At 41.7% G+C, this 26,529-nt stretch overlaps 2 long non-coding RNA genes across 4 annotated transcripts in view; one reads left to right on the forward strand and one right to left on the reverse strand.

Annotated features, from left to right (window-relative positions):
* The window catches only part of LOC135097528 (uncharacterized), a 72,877-nt gene extending 56,913 nt beyond the window's left edge, over window positions 1–15,964 (forward strand). Inside the window, exons 3-4 of the long non-coding RNA XR_010265767.1 lie at window positions 9,835–10,450; window positions 15,291–15,964. This is a non-coding gene — a long non-coding RNA (uncharacterized LOC135097528). The remainder of the gene's footprint in view (window positions 1–9,834; window positions 10,451–15,290) is intronic.
* LOC135097529 (uncharacterized) overlaps window positions 15,954–26,529 on the reverse strand; it is a 48,568-nt gene continuing 37,992 nt past the window's right edge. For all 3 annotated transcript variants that reach the window (XR_010265768.1, XR_010265770.1, XR_010265769.1), the window contains 2 exons: window positions 17,794–18,016; window positions 15,954–17,527 (listed from right to left, as the gene is read on the reverse strand). This is a non-coding gene — a long non-coding RNA (uncharacterized LOC135097529). The remainder of the gene's footprint in view (window positions 17,528–17,793; window positions 18,017–26,529) is intronic.

The following is a 26,529-nucleotide window of genomic DNA, read 5'->3' on the forward strand; positions in this document are numbered from 1 at the left end:
GACAAGAAAAAGAGTGAGGAATGTACGCCTCCATGCCAGACACTATCATGCTCAGCACACAAAGACGGGTCTCTGACACGGAAGCAGTAGTTATTCCAAGGAAAATCAGCAAAATACCTCCCCAACTAGCAGAGGCAAAACGCCAGAGGCACCTTCGCTTAGGGGGATCCTGAGGAGGGATTGGAGCGATAGGACAACATACAGATATGAGACTGTAATCGGAGGAGCCCAACGGAGAAGAAAGGGTGACAGCATAAGCAGAAGGATTAGAGGTCAGGAAAAGGTCAAGAATGTTGGGCGTATCTCCAAGACGGTCTGGAATACGAGTAGGGTGTTGCACCAATTGCTCTAGGTCGTGGAGGATAGCAAAGTTGTAGGCTAGTTCACCAGGATGGTCAGTGAAGGGAGAGGAAAGCCAAAGCTGGTGGTGAACATTGAAGTCTCCAAGAATGGAGATCTCTGCAAAAGGGAAGAGGGTCAGAATGTGCTCCACTTTGGAAGTTAAGTAGTCAAAGAATTTCTTATAGTCAGAGGAGTTAGGTGAGAGGTATACAACACATATAAATTTAGTTTGAGAGTGACTCTGTAGTCGTAGCCAGATGGTGGAAAACTCGGAAGATTCAAGAGCGTGGGCACGAGAGCAGGTTAAGTCATTGCGCACATAAACGCAGCATCCAGCTTTGGATCGAAAATGAGAATAGAGAAAGTAGGAGGGAATAGAAAAGGGGCTACTGTCAGTTGCCTCAGACACCTGAGTTTCAGTGAGGAAAAGAAGATGAGTTTAGAAGAGGAGAGGTGGTGTTCTACTGATCGAAAATTAGATCTTAGACCGCGAATGTTGCAGAAGTTAATGAAAAAAAAGTTGAAGGGGGGTGTCAAGACACTTAGGGTCGTCGACAGAAAGGCAGTCCGACCTGGAGACATTTATGGTCCCCTCCCCAGATGGGGACTCCGAGGCTGGTGTAGGAGTCACCATGATGATTTAAAATTTTTTGAGTGAAGGGTGTGTGTGTTATTAGGTGCTTGTAGTTTTGTGTGGAGGAAGAGAGTTGTCTTTAGAGGGCAGGCTGTGACTGCCCCCTTGTGTTGTGAGACACAAAGGGAAACGTTCAGTGAGGTCACAGCTGGGTTTAATGATATGTTCACAGCACCCCCTGAACAGTGCTGGGAGTAATTATCGTCTCGGCAGGTGTCTACTGCGTCCTCCTGTTCTTATATGGCTATCTATTTATTTATTTATTTATCCGTTTATTTATCTAAGTCATGTGGTCACTACCTCACTAGTGTTCTCCACGTGGTTCAGGCTTCTAGTAATACAAACTACTTTTATATATTTTCTTATTTAATTATTATTATTTTATCAAACCTTTACGATCCTTTCATCTCTTCTTCCAGACTGACTCCCTCTTCTGACCATATTCCATATTCAAATCAATCTTACATACTGCTTACATACAAAACACTCTCCTCTTGTTTCCTTCCCTCGCCACACACTCCTCCCACTGTACTGTCATCACATACCTCCCTGCACAACACTTTCTGCTTCCAACCTCATTCCTATTCGGTCTACCTCACTAATGCATGAGTCTCTGCATCTTTCATCTCTGCCTGATTGTTTTCCCGCGTGAATCAGATTGTTTCAGGAGAGGAGCATCAAAACACCACTGGAACTAAATTATCCAATCCGACCCGTTATGAAACTTTTCAACTGGTTTGTATTCGCAGCAGAATATTAAGAACAAATGGATCAATGATGTGTTGGCGTGAAGAACAAGTCAAGTGTTCTTACGTTTCATCAAAGCTAGGTCCTCAATGCTTGTTATAAGTCTCCTGATGCAATAATGATAGGAATTGCTCGTTAGTAAGCTCCGGAAAGTGCTTCAGTTAATGACAAGGACTTCAATTTTTAGGACCATCAAGACCTCTTACAACAAATACTATAAACATGGTACTTATTCAGAATCATTATGGAGCTATGAAAGACGATTAGAAAGATTAATGGATGAGTATGACAGGTAGAAATACGTAGACATGTTTCATACAGTGATTGCCACGTGTAGGCCAGACGGCTTCTTGCAGCTTCCCTTTTCTTACACTCTTATGTTCCAATCATGTGTTTCTAATCTAACAAACAGCTCCTAATTGCTATTTGATGAGAGTGAGGTTCTATTTTATTGGTGTGGCCGAGGTGTGGGCGGTGGTAGTGGCGGAGCAGTAATAATTTGTCCATTCCCCTGGTGTGTCGGAGGTGTGGGCGTTGGTGGCAGTAATGATGTGTGGTGGTGTGGGCGGTGATGGCATTGGTGGCGCTAATAGTGTTCTGATTGCCGCGATGATTACAAGGTGTAGTGCACGAACCTTTTATTGTGAGTACCGGCGCCTCTCATCACCTTGCTGGGCTTCACACGGTTCCTGCGTCAAACACCTCAGCGTGAAGTGTTTGTGGTTGTGCAAGCTGGACAGATTCACATCATAGTCGGCGTCACGAACTTCTCTAGTCACTGTACATTATTTATATATATATACGTACAATACTGCATGTAAAGAATAGAGCTCCGAAAACTGTTAATCCCTCTCATCAGCATAGTCCAAGCCGCCGCGCCGTCTTACAGCTGGCCATTTCCACGCTACAGCCACCAATGCTGTACACACACCACTTTACCATACCAGTAATCATTTATAGCTATCCATTCTTCGGTACTGTTGTTCGTCTTTCAATAATTCTATAGTAAGTGTAGTGTAAAAAATCAAACAGTTTAGAACACCCAGCACTATGATTCATCTTTCATTGACACTATAGTAAGTGCAGTGTATCATACCTAAATGATCCAAGTCTTTTGAATTCCTATCCATGAGTTCCTTAGTGTTGACATCTGATAGCAGCACGTAGATTCAACCATTGCCTGTTTAGTGAGGCAGAGCAGTAAGTCACGGTGAACAGGATCCCTTGTTAAACTAGTGCCTGCATTCCAAAGGGTCACCCACACGTGCGTTGACCTTTCTTCCTTATCACCGCAACTTTCCTGTGACACGCTTTTTCCAACGGACTCATGTTCTTACCAGGAAGTTATTATCCCAGGAGGGAATTACTGCCACTCACCCCAGGGAAGGCCTGTTGATGGTGCCCCAGTTACTCACCCAAAGGAAAGACGGAAGGAGTAAAAAGGAAAAGCAATAGACGGCGGTGTACAAGTTTCTTTAACCGATTTGTCGGAGCATCAGCTTCAGGGTTTTAGAGACCACGCAGGTTTAATAAAAGCACTGTAGTTGGGGAAAAAGAGAAAAAATAGCAGCAGCTGCTCCCTGGAGCGCTTCATCCGGGAAATAGCCAACGTGTAGTAATTTATCGCAGCAAAATGATAGTAAAGTCACGCCTGCCGTGGAGCAGCGCGCGAGGAAGTGGCGCGGGAAGAGAGACGTCTAATTACTGCAAGCAATAACCTTAATTAACAGGCATCACTCATGACGGGGAGGGGCAGCAGGCAGGGGGCGACGCTCCCTCCAAAATAGTGCAGAAGAGAATGTGCCGGAAAAGAGAAAGAAGCCAGACGCTTTCTTGACCTTTCTTGATAGTTCCTCGTGTGTGTGTGTGTGTGTGTGTGTGTGTGTGTGTGTGTGTGTGTGTGTGTGTGTGTGTTGTGTTTATGGCTATGTATGGGGTTGCGTGCTTGTCCATATTTTCCAAGTGTACGGAAGCGAGACCGTGTGAATACTTGTCTGGTGTTATGTATGTATGTATATATATATATATATATATATATATATATATATATATATATATATATATATATATATATATATATATATATATATATATATATATATATATATATATATATATATATATATATATATATATATATATATATATATATATATATATATACTGTATATATATGCATGGAGGGAGGGGTGTAGGCTTACGTGGTATACCATTATGTAATATATTTGTTAGTCTTCGCCCACTCTGATTTAAGAGTAAGTCAGGCCACAACTCATAGCGTATTGTTAATATCATATAACGTCTTTTACCCCTTTTCTGATAAATAAAGAGTTTGGAGAAACTCGGCACTTACAGTATTCTAAACTGCAGTATATAAGAATCTATAGTTATTATTATTATTATTATTATTATTATTATTATTATTATTATTATTATTATTATTATTATTATTATTATTATTATTATTTCACTCTTGTTCTTGCTGTTTTTATTGTGATGATTAGCACTAAAATAACAATAAAATAACTTATAATAATCATAATAAAACTACTACTACTACTATTGTAGCACTAACAGTAGTAGTAGTAGTAGTAGTATTAGTGTTATTATAATTATTATAAGTTATTTTATTGTTATCGTCGTATCCATCAGAGAGAGAGAGAGAGAGAGAGAGAGAGAGCGAGAGAGTGACTCTGGAGCGGCCAGCCTTTACATATGAGGTAATTACAAATTCCTTGGTCGCCTCACCACTCAAGAGGTGCCCGGCAACGGGTGAACCTGTGTGGCCCTGCACGATGTCATCACGATACAGCCAATGCAACAGTGACGGGGAATATTGTATAATTATGCAAGATTGAACTACAGACAAGTTGTGAGCGTTATTGAATTACCGCCTTCTGTTCGTCTTGTGACACAACTAGCCGTTCAGGAAGACATCAGAAATTATGGTGACAATCTCTGAGTAGCTGCTGTGGTCTCAGGACTGAAGTACATGCGTGACAAGGACCAGCCTCATTATGAAGGGGCAGCGGTAACTAATGTGTGCTATTGGATCTTATCATGAATGTTTGTAGCCAGCTGTGCTAAGCCTAAGTTTCTCGTGGGTAGTAGGGTGGTCCACGAGACTGTCTTTTTCCACCATGAGCCGCCGGAGATGATGTGTGCATGTGTGTGTGGTGCCAATTAAAGGTAGATAGGCAGGCGAAGACTGTGCTAGGCTGGGAAATGTGCAGTGAGCAAGTTTAGCAGACCAGTGTGCGGGTAAGATGCATCATTTCATGGCTTTAGTAAAAATGCATCACTGTCATCAGAAGTGCAATGGAAATCTGACATGAGCATTGCCTCCACATCGAGAAACATAACATTATTCAGTTACAGGAAGAAACCACAAAGAAAATGTACAAATTCAGGGACACTTTGTTTTCTGAGAGAGAGAGAGAGAGAGAGAGAGAGAGAGAGAGAGAGAGAGAGAGAGAGAGAGAGAGAGAGAAAGAGAGAGAGTACAAACACACTCAGCTTTAAATTGGAGCAACCCTATCCCACCCTCCCCCCTCCATCTCTTTTTCCCAACCCCAACAAAAGAATAAAATAAAGTAAAAAAAAAAAAAAAAAAAAAGCCCAATGGAGATCCCACTTGCCCTCTATGCAAAGAAGTCAGGACGCTGCAACATTTCGTATTTTGCAGCAAAACATTTTCAGAGATAAGAGCGAGCAACACCCGTATTTACCCTGACCGTCCCCTGCAGACACACCGTCTCGAATATTGTCATTTCGCGCAGGGAAAATGAAACATAGAAAAAAAAGGGGAAAAATGGTCACTAGTAATGAAAGCGAGCAAAGGAAGGCATTAGAAAGGCTGCCGGTCCCCAGTGTGCCCTCTTAGGACGGCATAAACACAATACTCTCAATTGCACTCTCTTCTGTGCTGAAAATTCCAAGGTGACGCGGAGGCTTTGGTCGGTCGGCGCCGTTCAGGGCAACGCTGCGCCGAAGCTGAGTGAGCCTCGAGGGTCTGACGTGAGGCAATGGTTCTGCAGCGGCAGTGATAGTACTGTAGTGGTGGTGGTAGAAGTATTGGAGGCAACAGAGGCGGTTGTGGTAGTTGTGGTGGTGGAGTGCTGGCTTAGGAAGAGTTCTCTTTTATCAAAACAACAACAAATACATTTTCCTTAAATAACTCTTCATGACGTGGAGAAGTACACTAACAATATACATGGATCAAAATAGCAACTTTGGTCTTGTTTATTTTCTCTCAGTCTCTTCTTTCTTTACTTTCACATGTATGAAGGCAGCGCCGCCGGGCAGGCGCTGCAAACAAAAAGTGAATGGAATGCCTGTCAGTGGCGTTCTCTAAAAGACAAAGAAAAAGGCTGGAGTAAGGAAAGCCACGGAATCAGTTCCACAGCTGTGGACGTGTCCTGATCCTTCCTTTAGGAAGAGCTCAAGTCTTAGGGAGAACAAAACCTGGAAGCCACCTGACTGTCGCACTGTTAACAAAAAGGCTAAAGGTAGACTGCTGGAACAAGTGTCCGGGAGTGGGACAATCCAGGCCGGGGCGGTGCAGTATGAAGTTATATTTTGCAATTTGTCGGTACAGTCCGTGCCCGAAGGACACAGTCCAGCAGGGCAGTCCGGGCCTGAAGGACTCAGTAAGACATGGCAGCTGTGGCCTTTGGGAGCCAGCTGAGCGAGACAGCCTTGGCTTGAGGGACTGGAATAGCTTGGGTTGAGTGAGTGAAGTGGAGGAGTTGGTGGCGCCACTTGTACGTTTCCTGACAACTCCTGTGGGGTCACTTTGAGTGTATTGTTACTTACACTGAAATGTTTACAGTTCTGAGCGAGTGTGGTAATATTGTGTGGCTGGTGGTGATTGACTCACCTGCACCTTGTCCATTTCCAGTGATGTAAAGCTCCTCCACCTGGTTGCGTGGCTGTGTGACTTGCACTATAGTCTATAAAAAGTGTTGGAGATAGAACCTGGAATATTCAAGAATGCGGACCTTAATCTTACTTAATACTCCCCAGAACGTAACAGACCTTTTACTTTTTATTATTAATATTTTTTTTCTTTTCTTTTCGTTCGCGGACCCAAATCTTTGCGTTAAGGAGGGTGGAAACTCTGTAGGTGCGAAGTGACTGGCATCGTGTTTGAAATTGTAGTCGCGGCAGTGTAAGGTTTGCTCTTTCCCGTGCGTTCTTGCCCAGCCTCCGGGAACCGGCACGGACAGTCTGCCTCAGTTCCAGGCAAGACAGGGGGTCGAGGGGTTAAACTTTGGTAAATTGTGTGTAAGTGCGTGTGTGAGCTTTCTAAGAGCAAAAATTGAAGAGAGAGAGAGAGAGAGAGAGAGAGAGAGAGAGAGAGAGAGAGAGAGAGAGAGAGAGAGAGAGCTATCCTCAGAGCAAGAAAGCAGCTGGCTCCTCGAGGTTACTGTGTCTTCAAAGAGAGGACTCATCCGAATCCTGTCTCTTAATCCTGACCTGTGCCTCGTCTTGGGTGTGTAGATCTCACTCCTACATTCTTAGCTCGATACTAGTGACTTTGAATGATAAGTACTGGTAGTAACTCTTCTGACCACTGAGAGTGTTTATAATATTATTGGGAAATCTGCTGTAAGAAATGCATGAAAAACCTGAAAATTGGGGAACTTTTGACAGTATAGAAAATTGTTTATCTTCAAGGAAAAAAAAAAATATATATATATATATATATATATATATATATATATATATATATATATATATATATATATATATATATATATATATATATATATATATATATATATATATATATATATATATATATATATATATATATATATATATATATATATATATATATATATATATATATATATATATATATATATATATATATATATATATATATATATATATATATATATATATATATATATATATAATAGTCATCAGTGAGGCTTAATACGCAAACACACACAAACTACCGGGACAAGGCTGCTAACATCTTTGCTCAGTGTCCGCAAAACAATTCCACACAGTAGCCTGTGAAACATATGGAACAGTGAGTCAGTCGTAATCAGACAGAACAGGTAATTTATAGAGATACCTATGTTCTGTGTTTTTTTTTTACAAATTTCTCTGTCTTCTAGTTTATTTATTTTTTTCTTTTTTTGGGGGTACCGGATAAAGAGGCATAATTTTCTTGCAGCACTGGGGTGACTCACTCCTTCATAGACACAGGTTGTATTGAGTGTGACATGCAAATTTCTCTGGTCTGTGTTGTAGCTCTGTTGTATGATGAAATTTTTTAAGGGTGTTAAAGCACCTCCGCCCCTTGCTTTTAGTCACTCCTTTACTCTTACGCCTCACTCCTATACCTTCATTCATTCACTAGAGAGAGAGAGAGAGAGAGAGAGAGAGAGAGAGAGAGAGAGAGAGAGAGAGAGAGAGAGAGAGAATGTACAACACTAAAAATGAAACACGTCAATGCCTAGAACAATGCAAATCGTGATTTATTGCTCTCTCTCTCTCTCTCTCTCTCTCTCTCTCTCTCTCTCTCTCTCTCTCTCTCTCTCTCTCTCTCTCTCTCTCTCTCTCGCACACACACACACACACACACACACACACACACACACCTCATGACGTCACACGACACACAACGGACAGTTCCCGCCAAGTGGAGACATTCATCAACTCACCACCTTCAAGTGTCATCAGGTAACACTGGCGGCAGGTGGTGTTTATGCCCAGAGTATCCTTTCATTTTTGTAACCGTGGCTGAGGCATAGAAGGGTCAGCTGTTGGCACGTTGGCACATTACACGTACTACATTCCTGGGCAGTGCACCGTGCGGCACAACACGTGAGCATTATTACTTCGTTCCTACATAAAAGAAAATAAATAAATAAATAAAAACAGACGAAATGGAACAAAATTTAAAGGAAAAATATATATTGTTCTCCTCCCTTCACAGTGCCATCCAGGCAGCCTTATCATTTCAAATCACTAGAGTACTTCACCGTAGTTTAGTGAAATCATTACATTGCTCACCCAACCAAAAAAGAAGCCGAAGTTGAACAAAACTGATAGAAAAAAAAAAAAAGAAACATGGCGTTTTTCCTTCACAGTAGCACTCTTATTATTCCAGTCTTATTATTGCCCAGGGGTTCAATGACAGCATGGTGAAATTATTACATTACTCACCCAGGCAGACAAAATGAACAGAATCAAATGAAAAAAAGGAAGCATACATTGTCTATCCTTCACAGTTACCCAGACTTTTTTTTTTATTTCGTATCACTAGAGTACTTCCCTAAATGTGTGGCGACGTTGTAGTGACCAGTGCCACGCCTTGCAAACGTGCCACTCCTTCCCAGAACAGCTTTGTGTGGCACTAACGAAGCGCGGTGTCACCCAATGGTAGTGTGAAGGCTGCGAGGTTTGTCTGCTGACTTGCCCAAAAATTATTATGTTGATTTATCTTCAGACTCTGGCGGTTGGAGTTTTGATTCAATATACAATCTCTCTCTCTCTCTCTCTCTCTCTCTCTCTCTCTCTCTCTCTCTCTCTCTCTCTCTCTCTCTCTCTCTCTCTCTCTCTCAGTAGTGTTTAATATCTACGTTCGTCTCTTTTTTTTATTACAGTGATATTGGTGTTTATTGGCATTTAATTAAACCAAACGTATGCCCGCTTAAAACGAGCTTACACAGAACGACATACTGCTATACAAATAAGCACACACACACACACACACACACACACACACACACACACACGCGCGCGCGCGCGCGCGTCGGGGAAGGAGCGTCGTAAGAAACAGCCTCGTAGGAAATTATAATGAAACAGCTTCTTAATGCTTAGCTTCTCTACCGGCGCGCTACTCTCTCTCTCTCTCTCTCTCTCTCTCTCTCTCCCCTGTAAAATACTACGTGGCATCATCGAAACGAGGGAGGAGCGGGGGAGGGCACCGAGTCCGAGCGACCTTGAAAACAGCTGAGTGATGATGCCACTTAGCATTTTAAAGGAGTACTTATAATCACCGCAATAATGTTGTCGTGTAATGCTTATTGGTATATCACATGCTTTTTAATACCATTTGTCTTGTTATAAGATACTGTAATATTCCACAGCCTGCAAAAAATAAGATTAAATAAGTGGCACCTCCGAGGCTGCGACAATGCAGCCGTCTGTTCTTCACGTCAGCTACACGCATAGCAGCACACCCGCGAGTCCCATACATTTTCAACTCCTCTGACGGGGAAACAAAGCCTTAAAATGCATATGTGTATAGAACATTTCCTACTTAGAATTGCACGTTCCTTCACCTCTTTCAGTATTTGCAGAAACACGCGTTACACCTTTTATACAGTGGACAACAAGCAAAACAACACCTACGTGTTCTGAAACGCTTCATTTGTCTCACCACATTTTTTTTTCTTTTCAAATGATGATAGGTTCTGAATAGCCGGGTTTTAAATGCATTTCCCCTGTTAATAATATAGAAATCGTGTTAATCTGTCACTAGAACCATAAAAACATCTTTTGAAAACCTGTGCAACTTCATTTAGAGTCTTATCAGTTTAGTGGAGGTGCGGCGCAGAAGTGTTTCAGAATAGGGATCATTGTCTCGTTTTCCCCCAACCTGGCGTCCCCGCTCGGCCCCTTCCACGACTCGCAGCGAGAGAGAGAGGTCGAGGTGCGGTGGTCTTGTGGCGGAAGCCTGAAGGAGGCGGTGAAGGAGTGAAGGTAAGAGTTTGGTAATAGGAAGATTGTTAGATTATTATTCAGTGGGTGGAATTAAGGCGTAACCTATGAGATTATGAATGATAAGGATGAATAGGTGAGAATAAGGATGGGTAGGTTTGTCCATGTTTGGTGATTAGATACGCCACGTTAGGTAATGTGATTAGGCTGACCTGATGTAGGTTGACCAGGTGAGGTTGGGTAGGTGTGATTAGGTTAAACAGATGGTGATTACAACACTGGCAAAGTGACGTAGTTAAGCTTATCAGGTGAGAGATGGGAAGTTATATAAGTTTAGCAATTTGCGAGGGAATAAGCTGCAAGGGTGATTAGACTGCAGGTGACGTTATTTAACTTGTCAGGTGAGAGAAGTATGCTGATCAGATGGTAAGTTGGTTGCTTGTTTGTCCAGGTGATTGACGTCTGATTAAGCTTACTGAGGTGATAATTAAGGAAGTGAATTTGAGATTATATTATATAAGCACGTAAAATCATGTTGGATTGGTGTGTCTGTGGCTGCTATTTTGTGGTCCCTCTGCTTATTCGCTGTGCTGAGTGGCAGTTGGCTTGTTAACTACGATCATTATTTCCCTTATTCATTATCATACACACACACACACACACACACACACACACCTACCTACCTTTAGTAACGGTATATGCACACCCACGCACATTCACACCCACGCACGCTCACACATACGCCCACGCACTCGCACACCCACGCACTCGCACACCCACGCACTCGCACACCCACGCACTCGCACACCCACGCACTCTCACACCCACGCACTCTCACACCCACGCACTCGCACACCCACGCACTCGCACACCCACGCACTCTCACACCCACGCACTCTCACACCCACGCACTCTCATGTCCACGCGCTCTCATACCCATGCGCTCTCATACCCACGCGCTCACACACGCCCAGGCGATCACACACACACAAAATATTAATGACAAAAAAACTGGTGATGCACTCAAAAATCTGGTGACACTCAAAAAAAAACTGGTGATACACTCAAAAATGGTGACACTCAAAAAATCTGGTGACACTCAAAAACCTGGTGGTGCACTCAAAAAAAAACTGGTGATGCACTCAAAAAACTGGTGACACTTAAAAAAACTGGTGATGCACTCAAAAACCTAGTCAGGCAGCCAAAAGAATGGTCATGCACTCAAAAAAAATATAACCCCTTCACACACACACACAACCCCTTCACACACACACACACACACACACACACACACACACACACACATTTACATTCTAAATTTGCATTAGACTTTTTTAATGCTGCTTTGTTCTATTAAAGCAGATTTTTATTTATTTTTATTTATTTTCTTTTTTACCCGGTTCACCTCAAAGTTGGCTTATTTTAAATAGTTTTTTTTCCTAATTTGTTATTCATCTGATAAATATTTTCTTGTCCTATATTTGCTCATGTATTTGGCTTCAAAATTCTTTCCCTTATCTGACCTTTTCTTTATATAGTGGGTTTCAAAACGATGGACTACACTTAAAATTGTTGTATTTCTGCAACCTTAAACTGTCTATGAATAAAACTAATAAAAGGTGTGGGCCAAAGTTTAAAATGACTTCTTTTCAAATTTTAAATTTTTATTTGTGTTTTTCATGAGTGCAGAGATAGCATTTTTTTTAATCAGGTTCATCTTTTAAACTTGTGTATATATTGTGGTGTCATTGAAATTTCTGTGATGCCATGCAGATTTCTTCTATCTGGTGTTTTCTTCTACTCTACATCATTCTTCAAATTTTTGCTTTTAAATTATAATAGGGACATGTTTATCAAACACATTTCTTGGCTTCAAACGTTAAACTGCCGTACTTTTCAGATTTTCTCTAACCGGTGCTTTCCTTTCTTTCAATTTTCGTTTCTTGAATGTGACAGTATGGAATTTAGACACATTTCATATTAAATCTCGGCACAGTTCTCACATCATTTTTTTTTTTTTTTCTATGTAGGAGGGACACTGACCAAGGGCAACAAAAATCCAATTAAAAAAAAATGCCCACTGAAATGCCAGTCCCATAAAAGGCTCCAAACCGGGAGTTAAAAAATTGAAGGATAAGTGTCTTGAAACCTCCCTCTTGAAGGAATTCAAGTCATAGGAAGGTGAAAATACAGAAGCAAGCAGGGAGTTCCAGAGTTTACCAGAGAAAGGGATGAATGATTGAGAATACTGGTTAACTCTTGCGTTAGAGAGGTGGACAGAATAGGGGTGAGAGAAAGATGAAAGTCTTGTACAGCGAGGCCATGGGAGGAGAGGAGGCATGCAGTTAGTAAGATCAGAAGAACAGTTAGCATGAAAATAGCGGTAGAAGACAGCTAGAGATGCAACATTGCGGCGGTTAGAGAGAGGCTGAAGACAGTTAGAGGAGAGAAGTTGATGAGACGAAAAGCTTTTGATTCCACCCTGTCTAAAAGAGCAGTATGAGTGGAACCCCCCAGACATGTGAAGCATACTCCATACATGGACGGATAAGGATCTTGTACAGAGTTAGTAGCTGGGAGGGTCAGAAAAACTGGCGGAGACGTCTCAGAACACCTAACTTCATAGAAGCTGTTTTAGTTAGAGATGAGATGTGAAGTTTCCAGTTCAGATTATAAGTAAAGGACAGACCGAGGATGTTCAGTGTAGAAGAGGGGGATAGTTGAATGTCATTGAAGAAGAGGGGATAGTTGTCTGGAAGGTTGTGTTGAGTTGATAGATGGAGGAATTGAGTTTTTGAGGCATTGAACAATATCAAGTTTGTTCTACCCGAATCAGAAATTTTAGAAAGATCAGAAGTCAAGCGTTCTGTGGCTTCCCTGCGTGAAATGTTTACTTCCTGAAGTGTTGGACGTCTATGAAAAGACGTGGAAAAGTGCAGGGTGGTATCATCAGCGTAGGAGTGGATAGGACAAGAAGTTTGGTTTAGAAGATCATTAATGAATAATAAGAAGAGAGTGGGTGACAGGACAGAACCCAGAGGAACACCACTGTTAATAGATTTAGGAGATCAGTGACCGTCTACCACAGTAGCAATAGAACGGTCAGAAAGGAAACTTGAGATGAAGTTATAGAGAGAAGGATAGAAGCTGTAGGAGGGTAGTCTGGAAATCAAAGCTTTGTGCCAGACTCTATCAAAAGCTTTTGATATGTCCAAGGCAACAGCAAAAGTTTCACCAAAATCTCTCAAAGAGGATGACCAAGACTCAGTAAGGAAAGCCAGAAGATCACCAGTAGAGCGGCCTTGATGGAACCCATACTGGAGATCAGATAGAAGGTTGTGAAGTGATAGATGTTTAAGAATCTTCCTATTGAGGATAGATTCAAAAACTTTGGATTGGCAGGATATTAAAGCAATAGGACGGTAGTTTGAGGAATTAGAACGGTCACCCTTTTTAGGAACAGGCTGAATGTAGGCAAACTTCCAGCAAGAAGGAGGTAGATGTTGACAGACAGAGCTGAAAGAGTTTGACTAGGCAAGGTGCAAGCACGGAGGCACAGTTTCGGAGAACAATAGGAGGGACCCCATCAGGTCCATAAGCCTTCCGAGGGTTTAGGCCAGCGAGGGCATGGAAAACATCATTGCGAAAAATGTTAATAGGTAGCATGAAGTAGTCAGTGGGTGGAGGAGAGGAAGGAACAAACCCAGAATTATCCAAGATAGAGTTTTTAGCAAAGGTTTGAGCAAAGAGTTCAGCTTTAGAAATGGATGTGATAGCAGTGGTGTCATCTGATTGAAATAAAGGAGGGAAAGAAGAAGCAAAGTTATTGGAGATATTTTAGGCTAGATGCCAGAAGTTACTAGGGGAGTTAGATCTTGAAAGGTTTTGACACTTTCTGTTAATGAAGGAGTTTTTGGCTAGTTGGAGATCAGACTTGGCATGGTTCGGGGCAGAAATATAAAGTGCATGAGATACTGATGATGGAAGGTTTAAGTACCTTTTGTGGGGTACCTCTCTATCATGTATAGCACGAGAACAAGCTGTGTTAAACCGAGGTTTGGAAGGTTTAGGTCGAGAAAGAGAGTGAGTAATGTACGCCTCCATGCCAGACACTATCACCTCTGTTATGCGCTCAGCACACAAAGACGGGACATGGAAGCAGTAGTCATTCTTAGGAAAATCAGCAAAATACCTCCTCAGGTCCTCTCAACTAGCAGAGGCAAAACGCCAGAGGCACTTTCACTTAGGGGGATCTTGAGGAGGGATTGGAGCGATAGGACAAGATACAGATATGAGATTGTGATCGGAGGAGCCCAATGGAGAAGAAAGGGTGACGGCATAAACAGAAAGATTAGAGGTCAGGAAAAGGTCAAGAATGTTGAGCGTATCTCCAAGACGGTCAGGAATACGAGTAGGGTGTTGCACCAATTGCTCTAGGTCATGGAGGATAGCAAAGTTGAAGGCTAGTTCACCAGGATGGTCAGTGAAGGGAGAGGAAAGCCAAAGCTGGTGGTGAACATTGAAGTCTCCAAGAATGGAGATCTCTGCAAAAGGGAAGAGGGTCAGAATGTGCTCCACTTTGGAAGTTAAGTAGTCACAAAGAATTTCTTATAGTCAGAAGAGTTAGGTGAAAGGTATACAGCACAGATAAATTTAGTTTGAAAGTGCTTGTGCAGTGCTTGTCAAACTTTTTCCGTTTTCCTATGATATTTCTTGTGTAGTCTTAATTTTTTTAGGGAATCTTGGCACATCTCCTATGCCTAAGAGAGACGTATTTTTGTTTTGAGTTTTGTAGGGAATCAGTTATCAAACACATTACAAGGAATCTCAGCACATACAACAAACTTCGTGTCTAGGAACTAATGGTCTGTATTCCTTGCAGGTGTGAAGTGTGTGGCTTCCACTTCACCATCCTATGAACAGCCTGCAGGAATCTCTATCAGCACCTGCTTCTGCAATATTGGCATCTGGTTATCAAATAGTGCTGTCACGCTGGGCCTGACATACTCCATTGCAATTGGGGAATCAAGCTTCACCAGGAAGAGAGGCCGAGCATCACGACCTTCAAGCCTTCAAGCCCTACAAGAGGTGTTAAGTATTGTCAGGACAAAACAGAGGTCCTGGTACAAGAGTTTTCATTGCAATCAAGGAAGAGTCAAGTTGCAGTAAGAAGAGTGTGTCAAGAATTTTAAGCAGGAGGAAGACTGTCAAGCAGTTGACGGCAGGAAGAACGCGTGAAATTCCCTTAAGTCATGGCAGGACCGACAGGCAACCTTCATTCAACACCTGCAGAGGCACAAGAGTTGTGGGCAGTTTCACCAGGAAGAGTTTGCTCCTCACTGAAGTTGACACAAAGACACAAGAATCTGCAAGTGTTGTTACTCCGAGACCCTGCTGCAAATGTTCTCCAATCCACTCCAGTCTGGGAAGGAAGAATGTAGGAAGTCCCTCTCTTCTGTACTCAACAAGCACCACCACCACCTTCATTCAGGCTTGGGACAAGTTTTGTACATTCCAGCACTTCAGTATTAAAGAAAACAAGTGCCATGTTTATTATCCTGTTGTGTATTTATTCACTTAACATTCACAGTAAAACAATAAACATTCAGTATTCCATCTTGTGTAAATAAAGTTTCAGGCAGAGTACAGGTCATGCCCTGAAAAAAAAAACGCATAGAAGCCCTGTCCCAGCAACTGGTGTCGTTGGGATGGGGCTTCTGTGCAAATCATACCTTAAACTTTATTTTTGGGCCTTGGGCCAATCCTGGCACTTTTTTTTTATTACCTTGAGGGCATGAATTGTTACCACCAAATATTTATTTTACACTATACCAGCACATTGTTAGCAAACTATATATTTATTTCACATATATAATAGTAGTCACAAATCTATTTATTGGCAAAGACATACATACAAGTCATACACAGCAATGCAACCTGGACTAGATAATACACTGGTGGAGTCAGCTGGCTTGGGGCACTTGTACAGCAGCAGCACACCCAGTACTGGCTGTAGACACACCCTCCATTTGGCTCTTCCTGACGTCAGAGCCTGCAACATGGCACTACCGGACTGATTGCAGACAGAATGTTAGCCAACACAAGTGAGATCTGCAAAAGAGTAACGCAATTTGGGGAAAATGGATAGTTATGAAGACGTGAACCTGTATCACACATACACACTAATTCTATCACTCAAATGCTGGCTTTTTACTTTTTACAAACATTTCACTCCCTTTAACAGCCCATCACTCCCTTTAACAGCCCATCACCTGGCCAAAACAATCCTCAAACAACCCACAACTCTTCCATATCTTATCTTTTTATATCCATAAATTCCTCAAAAAAACATCCTTATTTTTCGCCAAACACCTTTCACGTGCACATCTCTCAACAAAAAACCCAAGCTACACATCTCTTATTTCACACTGATCACTGCAAACCATTCCTTCTAACCCTCTTCAGTAACACACACAACACGCCTCACCGGTAATGCTCATCCATCCTAGTCATTCTTAATAAAAGTACCACACGTGCACTTACCCAGCCCACACACTGCCTCTCTTGCTATCCTGTACCACTATTTTCACACTTGCTGTTCTTCTAATCTTGGTAAGAGCACGCCTCTCCTCCATGCATTTACTAATCTTATTAACAACTTTCCTCTTATCCTGCACATACATACATAAGGATTCATACACGCACACACACACACACACACACACACACACACTCTCAACAATACTCTGATTACATACAGTTCAGGATTCCTTATCCAAAATTGTTGGGAGTGAGTGGTACAGATTTTAGATTTCCCCAGTTTTTTTGAATAACAACTTGCCAATTTCTGATACCTCCCATGGCAGTAAATCAAGCTCTGGTTATCAATTTTTTGGTGGGGCAAAAAAAATGTGACAAAACATGACACAATTAAAATCTTAGATTTTTAAATTTAGGATAGAGGATTCTCAAGTGTAGCAACAAAACACAGTGTTCACATGAATTGGTTCCTGCAGTCACAGCCACCTGTCAGTCACAAGGTTCCAGTATGGTGTACCTCTTGCTCCTGAGTTATGGGAGCGTTCCAAGCTTTCTTCCACTTCCTCTCCGTGTTACCACCTGCGGGGAAGACACACATCTGTACTCCTGCTGCATGACTCACAACTCAGTCCAGAATTTAACCATTTCACCACATTACACAGCAAAGAAGGCACGACAGAAAACACTGACATGCACATTTAACTCTTAAAGCAGTGGGCTGTATTGTAACTTGAAGGTCTCCACATACAGGATAAACTAGACTTTTCACTATGACAAGTTATGATATGTCTACTCAAATAAGAAGACATGGAAAAAGTGCCAAATTGTCATACATGGCAACTCACGTGCCCTGAAGATGTTATGCTCAGTCTTTCAATCACTGAGAGACTGTCAGGCACAGTGGAGAGAGGCGTCTCTCCTGCGCTCCCCTGTACATTTCCCCCTTGCCACTACCTTCTTGTTTCATCGCTCACATTCAATACCCCTTACATTACAATGGATCCCGGCAAGTTTAACAGGGAAGAGAGTGCCATGATGGTGTTTGAGTCGAGGTCAGTAACCATGGGTCTGGAAAGAAGACGGGGAGATCACAGACATGGAGGAGGCAGTAGACACCTGCCGAAACGATAATTACTCCCAGTGAGGTCTAAAGCACTGTTCAGGGGGTGCTGTGAACTTATCATTAAACCCAGCTGTGACCTCACTGAACGTTTCCCTTTGTGTCTCACAACACAAGGGGGTAGTCACAGCCTGCCCTCTAAAGACAACTCTCTTCCTCCACACAAAACTACAAGCACCTAATAACACACACACCCTTCACTCAAAAAATTTTAAAATCATGGCGACTCCTACACCAGCCTCGGAGTCCCCATCTGGGGAGGGGACCATAAATGTCCCCAGGTCGGACTGCCTTTCCGTCGACGACCCTAAGTGTCTTGACACCCCCCTCAACTTTTTCTTCATTAACTTCTGCAACATTCGCGGTCTAAGATCTAATTTTCAATCTGTAGAACACCACCTCTCCTCTTCTAAACCTCATCTTCTTTTCCTCACTGAAACTCAGGTGTCTGAGGCAACTGACAGTAGCCCCTTTTCTGTTCGCTCCTACTTTCTCTATCCTCATTTTCGATCCAAAGCTGGATGCTGCGTTTATGTGCGCAATGACTTAACCTGCTCTCGTGCCCACGCTCTTGAATCTTCCGAGTTTTCCACCATCTGGCTACGACTACAGAGTCATTCTCATACTAAATTTATCTGTGCTGTATACCTCTCTCCTAACTCCTCTGACTATAAGAAATTCTTTGACTACTTAACTTCCAAAGTGGAGCACATTCTGACCCTCTTCCCTTTTGCAGAGATCTCCATTCTTGGAGACTTCAATGTTCACCACCAGCTTTGGCTTTCCTCTCCCTTCACTGACCATCCTGGTGAACTAGCCTACAACTTTGCTATCCTCCATGACCTAGAGCAATTGGTGCAACACCCTACTCGTATTCCTGACCGTCTTGGAGATACGCCCAACATTCTTGACCTTTTCCTGACCTCTAATCCTTCTGCTTATGCTGTCACCCTTTCTTCTCCGTTGGGCTCCTCCGATCACAATCTCATATCTTTATCTTGTCCTATCACTCCAATCCCTCCTCAGGATCCCCCTAAGCGAAGGTCTCTGGCGTTTTGCCTCTGCTAGTTGGGGGGACCTGAGGCGGTATTTTGCTGATTTTCCTTGGAATGACTACTGCTTCCGTGTCAGAGACCCGTCTTTGTGTGCTGAGCGCATAACAGAGGTGATAGTGTCTGGCATGGAGGCGTACATTCCTCACTCTTTTTCTCGTCCTAAACCTTCTAAACCTTGGTTTAACACAGCTTGTTCTCGTGCTATACATGATAGAGAGGTGGCCCACAAAAGGTACTTAAGCCTTCCTTCACCAGAATCTCATGCACTTTATATTTCTGCCCGGAACCATGCCAAGTCTGTTCTCCAACTAGCCAAAAACTCCTTCATTAACAGAAAATGTCAAAACCTTTCAAGATCTAACTCCCCTCGTGATTTCTGGCATCTAGCCAAAAATATCTCCAATAACTTTGCTTCTTCTTCTTTCCCTCCTCTACTTCAACCAGATGGCACCACTGCTATCACATCTATTTCTAAAGCTGAACTCTTTGCTCAAACCTTTGCTAAAAACTCTACCTTGGATGATTCTGGGCTTGTTCCTCCCTCTCCTCCACCCTCTGACTACTTCATGCCTTGTATTAAAATTCTTCGTAATGATGTTTTCCATGCCCTCGCTGGCCTAAACCCTCAGAAGGCTTATGGACCTGATGGGGTCCCTCCTATTGTTCTCCGAAACTGTGCCTCCGTGCTTGCACCTTGCCTAGTCAAACTCTTTCAGCTCTGTCTGTCAACATCTACCTTTCCTTCTTGCTGGAAGTTTGCCTACATTCAACCTGTTCCTAAAAAGGGTGACCGCTCTAATCCCTCAAACTACCGTCCTATTGCTTTAATTTCCTGCTTATCTAAAGTTTTTGAATCTATCCTCAACAGGAAGATTCTTAAACATCTGTCACTTCACAACCTTCTATCTGATCGCCAGTATGGGTTCCGTCAAGGCCGCTCTACTGGTGATCTTCTGGCTTTCCTTACTGAGTCTTGGTCATCCTCTTTTAGAGACTTTGGTGAAACTTTTGCTGTTGCCTTGGACATATCAAAAGCCTTTGATAGAGTCTGGCACAAAGCTTTGATTTCCAAACTACCCTCCTACGGTTTCTATCCTTCTCTCTGTAACTTCATCTCAAGTTTCCTTTCTGACCGTTCTATTGCTGCTGTGGTAGACGGTCACTGTTCTTCTCCTAAATCTATTAACAGTGGTGTTCCTCAGGGTTCTGTCCTGTCACCCACTCTCTTCTTATTATTCATTAATGATCTTCTAAACCAAACAACTTGTCCTATCCACTCCTATGCTGATGATACCACCCTGCACTTTTCCACGTCTTTTCATAGACGTCCAACCCTTCAGGAGGTAAACATATCACGCAGGGAAGCCACAGAACGCCTGACTTCTGATCTTTCTAAAATTTCTGATTGGGGCAGAGCAAACTTGGTATTGTTCAATGCCTCAAAAACTCAATTCCTCCATCTATCAACTCGACACAATCTTCCAGACAACTATCCCCTCTTCTTCAATGACACTCAACTGTCCCCCTCTTCTACACTGAACATCCTCGGTCTGTCCTTTACTTATAATCTGAACTGGAAACTTCACATCTCATCTCTAGCTAAAACAGCTTCTATGAAGTTAGGTGTTCTGAGACGTCTCCGCCAGTTTTTCTCACCCCCCCAGCTGCTAACTCTGTACAAGGACCTTATCCGTCCATGTATGGAGTATGCTTCACATGTCTGGGGGGGTTCCACTCATATTGCTGTTCTAGACAGGGTGGAATCAAAAGCTTTTCATCTCATCAACTCCTCTCCTCTAACTGACTGTCTTCAGCCTCTCACTCACCGCCGCAATGTTGCATATCTAGCTGTCTTCTACCGCTATTTTCATGCTAACTGCTCTTCTGATCTTGCTAACTGCATGCCTCCCCTCCTTCCGCGGCCTCGTTGCACAAGCCTTTCTTCTTTCTCTCACCCCTATTCTGTCCACCTCTCTAACGCAAGAGTTAACCAGTATTCTCAATCATTCATCCCTTTCTCTGGTAAACTCTGGAACTCCCTGCCTGCTTCTGTATTTCCACCTTCCTATGACTTGAATTCCTTCAAGAGGGAGGTTTCAAGACACTTATCCACCAATTTTTGACCACTGCCTTGACCCTTTTACGGGACTGGCATTTCAGTGGGCATTTTTTTTATTGATTTTTGTTGCCCTTGGCCAATTTCCTTCTTACATAAAAAAAAAAGAAAAACACACACACACACACACACACACACACACACACACACACACACACAGGTGAGTCATGAGCTGGTTTGTTTGTTCGGTTAAGATGATTGATAAACAGTGAGGGAGAAAGAGAGTGAGAGGGAGAGGTGTTGTGTTCAGTGTATCCGTTAGTTTATTTTTATTTTGCAGAATTGTAGGTGTGTGTGTGTGTGTGTGTGTGTGTGTGTGTGTGTGTGTGTGTGTGTGTGTGTGTGTGTGTGATGGAGGATGATAAAAATGTCAAGCTTTGGGTAACAGAAAACGTAAAAGATGTGTTAGTTTATAGTTTTACTCAATATAATCTCTCGTCAGAATCACTAACATTTTTTTTCATGTATTAGAGAAAAAAATCGCTCAAAACAAAAAAAAAAAAAAAGTAAATAAATAAATATAATAAAACCAAATAAGGCAATGAAAGAAAAGAAAATAGGCAAATATAAAAAAAAAAATAATAATAAATGAATAAATAAACGCTTCCTTCTATGTCGTACTTTAAAAGAAAACGGGAGAATGAAAAGAGGCAAGCCAATTAATTTTTTTTTTTTCGAGGTGTCTTCTTCCTCTTTTGAAACAGCTCAAGTCGTAAGCAGGATAAAATAGAGAAACACAAGAGAACTGCAGACTTTACGAGTAGAAAAGAAAAGAAAAGAAGAGAGAGAGAGAGAGAGAGAGAGAGAGAGAGAGAGAGAGAGAGAGAGAGAGAGAGAGAGAGAGAGAGAGAGAGAGAGAGAGAGTCCTACCCTAATTTACATTAAAAGCGCTGTACAAAACACGAAGACGCCTAGAGAGAGAGAGAGAGAGAGAGAGAGAGAGAGAGAGAGAGAGAGAGAGAGAGAGAGAGAGAGAGAGAATGTCCTAACATAAAATAATCAAATACAGATGAGGGTTGTAGAGATAAACAGTAGAAGGGATGAGAGAGAAACCTAATGTAACCTGAGAGAAGCCTAATGTAACCTGACATAAACACTCATATTTCCTCTGTGGACTAATGGCGAGGCGAGGAAGGTGTGTGTGGATTTGAAATGAAGTGAAAGACGAGTGATTTGAAAGTGGTGTCTCAAGTGTGGCTGTTCTTTTTGTTACTTGGAATGGAAGAAAGGGACGTGAGGCCTTACATTATATGAAAAGAAAGTTGACATTAAGTAACTGGAAGTGTTAGTGACTTTGGAGGAGTTATTAATGTTAAGGGGAAGAAGGTACGAGAAATACAGGTTAAGTCAAAGGAAAGTTAAAATAATAAAAAAAAATTAACGAGGATAATTTCATGAGATTGGAAGAGAAGGAAATTAATTTTAAATGTCATGAAAAGAAACTTGAGATTAATTGGAAATGTTAGTGACTTTTGGAAGAGTTATCAATATAAAGATTATCAATATAAAGAGTTATCAATATAAAGTTAAAGTCAAATGAAAATCATATTAATATAAGCTAAAATTAACTAATGTAATTTTCAGAGATTATTTATAGACTATTATTTCTTCTCAAGTTTCACAAAATAGACTAGGCTGATTCAAATTTTCAAAAGTTTACGACATAATTTCAAGAGACCACGGAACAAAAGGAGTAAGATAAATTTCAACCTGTTTATATTTGCTCACTAAAGCCCTCTAGGAATACTGAATTGAGATATGAAGCGTCACATTGCCATTCACACTCAAACAATTAAGGAAAGGAAGTTAAGGATGCAGACAACAAATTAAGCAAAAGGAAAGTTATTAAAAAGTGTAAATTTTTAGCTGGTTTTCTCTCTTCTTGGATTACTACTAATGAAAGATACGTGCAATTCAGTGAAGGAAGCGACAATTTATTAAAAACCTGGATTTTTGCTTATTTATTTTTTTCTATGTATGCATGAGCAGATAATGACACGTGAGTAAGAGAAAAAAAAAACATGGAATAACAAACTGTGGATAAAAAAATAAAAAAATACGTGAAGAATACAAAAAAAAAGGAGGAAAAAGATAAATAAGCAATGGCATAACCAATGAGGGAAAAAATATACCTAAAAAAGAAAAAAAAATCTAGTTATAACATACGCATTTAATAATAATAATAATAATAATAATAATAATAATAATAAAAATAATAATTATAATAACACATGTTGAGAAAGGAAAGGAAAATAATACCAACAGCGAATAACACAAACACTTAATAATACGTGAAGAAGAAATAATGAACTACCAGGAATATCATAAAGAGCAAAGAGAAATATACATGAAAGGAGGAAGACAATATGAGGTAGGATGAATGACACAGACAGTTACTTGGCCAGGAAGTGAATGAGTGTGTGGGAGTGCGTGAAATGACAAAGGAATGCCCAGAAAGGACGAAAGTAAATACCCTATGATTTTTATTCCTTCCTCACAGTGATGATAAGTAAAGGTGAGAACAAATGAAATTCAGAGAGAGAGAGAGAGAGAGAGAGAGAGAGAGAGAGAGAGAGAGAGAGAGAGAGAGAGAGAGAGAGAGAGAGAGAGAGAGAGAGAGAGAGAGAGAGAGAGACTCCACTGAATAACAAACTGATATGAACACACACACACACACACACACACATACACACACACAGAGAGAGAGAGAGAGAGAGAGAGAGAGAGAGAGAGAGAGAGAGAGAGAGAGAGAGAGAGAGAGAGAGAGAGAGAGAGAGAGAGAGAACATCAGATATCTCCTAAATACACGCATACAATCGTTGTGTATTTAAGAGCGCCGGTAGGTAAAGGATTTAAAGAACAGAAATTCGAAAGAGAGGGAAAAGTGTTCGATCCAATTATAGACAGATATATTGCGTGGAACACTGTTTTCCATTTTTTGTCCTTTGAGGGGAGAGGGGAGAGCTGGAAATGGGAAAAGGTAGGTAGTAGGAAGAGAGGTGAGGGAAGAGATGGGTAGAAAAGGTTAGTAGCAGAATAGGGGAGGGTATGGGAGAGAGATGAGGGGAAGAGCTGGATACGGGAGAATGTAGGTAGTACGAAAAGTGGGGAGGGGACATGGGAGAGGAGAGGGGTAGGCAGGAACAGTGACAGGGGACACAGGAGAGGGGAGAGCTGGAGTTGGAGAGAAGTGAGGGGAAAGCTGAGTCGTGGACAGTGGTAAGGCGCCGAGGTGAGGGGAAGAGGGTGATGGGGAGAGAGGAAGGACTGAGGGGAGCGCTGTGGCTGGTACGGACAGAAGCGAGGGGAAGAAATGCAAGATAAAAACTCGTACAATGCTCAGATGTTGTCAGCGCCAGCCACGCTCCAGGCCAGCAAAACATTCCGTGCCTCATGCGTTGCGGCGTGAATTAATGTACCTCAGCCTAAATAAGAAGCAAATCAAATAAAAGGAAATGAAAAGAGAAAGTATCATAAAAATCTGAGTAACAACAAGCAACAAGTTATAATGATGGGTAGGTTAAGTTAGGTTAGATTAGGATACGTTAGGCTAGGTTAGATTAAGTTAGGATGATTAGGTTAGGTTAGGTTAGGTTAATTAAGGTCAGGTAGGTTAAGTTAGGATATTTTAGGTTAAGTTAGGTTGGTTAGGTTAGGTTACGTTAATTAAGGTCAGGTAGGTTAACTTAGATTAAGATAAGTTGGGTTAGGTTAGGTTAAGTTAGGTTGGTTAGGTTAGGTTAATTAAGGTGAGGTCAGGTCAGCTCAAGTCAGGTTTGGTTAGGTTAGGTTGGGTTAATTTATGTTAAATCAGGATAGTTTGGGTTAGTTCAGTTTATATTAAGTTAGATTAGATCAGGATAGTTTAGTTTTGTTCAGTTCAGGTTAGGTTAATTTAAAAACGTCATCGATAAACTGAACACAAATCTTCACTCGGCACGCCTGAGTCTCGCTGATCGCGTGTCGTGAGCGGCAAGGCGAAGCAAAAGCCGACCATTATGAAATTCAATGAGAAATTAAGGAAACACGAATCCCGTTTTACCGATAAGCGAAGGAACCCTCATTGCAATTCATGTTTGTTTCCTTAGTGTTGAAACCTTCCTCTCTCTCTCTCTCTCTCTCTCTCTCTCTCTCTCTCTCTCTCTCTCTCTCTCTCTCTCTCTCTCTCTCTCTCTCTCTCTCTCTCTCTCTCTCTCTCTCTCTCTCTTCCTCTCCTCTAAATCCTTCTCTTCTTCCATCCGTCCTTTCTTTTCACTGATTATTTTCCTTCGTCTCCCCTCTGTGTCATTCCCTCCTTCCCCCCTTCCTTTTATTCGTCTCTTTTTCCTCCTTCCTTTTTAACTTTTCTTCCATTCCTCTCTCCATCTTTCTCTTCTTCCTTCCTGCCTTTGTTCTCATCACTAATTCCTTTCCTTATTACCTTCTTTCTTTTCCCTCCAAATCATTCTCTCCTTTCCTCCTTTCTTTCATTTGCCTTTTTTTTCTCTTTCCTCCATTCCTTTCCAACTTACTTTCCATTTCTCTCTCATTCCTTCATCCTTCCCTAATTACTTCCTTCATTTCCCTTCCTTCCTTCGTTCCTGCCCTCCATCTTTCCTTCCTTCATTTCTACCTCCACTTTCCTCTTTCTCCTTCCTTCCCGTGTTTTTTCCTCCTCCTCCTCCTCCTCTTTCCCTCTCGCTACGTTTCACGCAACATCTGGTGAAGGAAGACCAGAGGAAGATTCTCTCTCTCTCTCTCTCTCTCTCTCTCTCTCTCTCTCTCTCTCTCTCTCTCTCTCTCTCTCTCTCTCTCTCTCTCTCTGTGTGTGTGTGTGTACCTTCATGAGTTTTAAAGTTTCTATTTAAGTGAAGTAAAGTTGAGTAAAGAACAATTGCAGTTTTCAAAGGAATTAACTTAATGTTTGATATCAAAGTTTAAGAAAGAAACAAAGGCACTGAAGTTTTCAAGTACAGTGCGCGACGGTGGGAAAGTTTTCTTTTTTTTTATCTTACTTTATTTTGCCTTTATTGTTCTTCCCATTAAATGTTAAAATAGTGATGAAAGTACGGTGTGCTCTCTCTCTCTCTCTCTCTCTCTCTCTCTCTCTCTCTCTCTCTCTCTCTCTCTCTCTCATCAGTTTATTTGTCTGTCAATATATCTATTTATTTATCTGTTTGCTACTACTACTACTACTACTACTACTACTACGAGAGAGAGAGAGAGAGAGAGAGAGAGAGAGAGAGAGAGAGAGAGAGAGAGAGAGAGAGAGAGAGAGAGAGAGAGAGAGAGAGAGAAATAATAATAATAA

This window comes from Scylla paramamosain, unplaced genomic scaffold (genome assembly GCF_035594125.1).
Source record: "Scylla paramamosain isolate STU-SP2022 unplaced genomic scaffold, ASM3559412v1 Contig24, whole genome shotgun sequence".
NCBI classification, from domain to species: domain Eukaryota; kingdom Metazoa; phylum Arthropoda; class Malacostraca; order Decapoda; family Portunidae; genus Scylla; species Scylla paramamosain.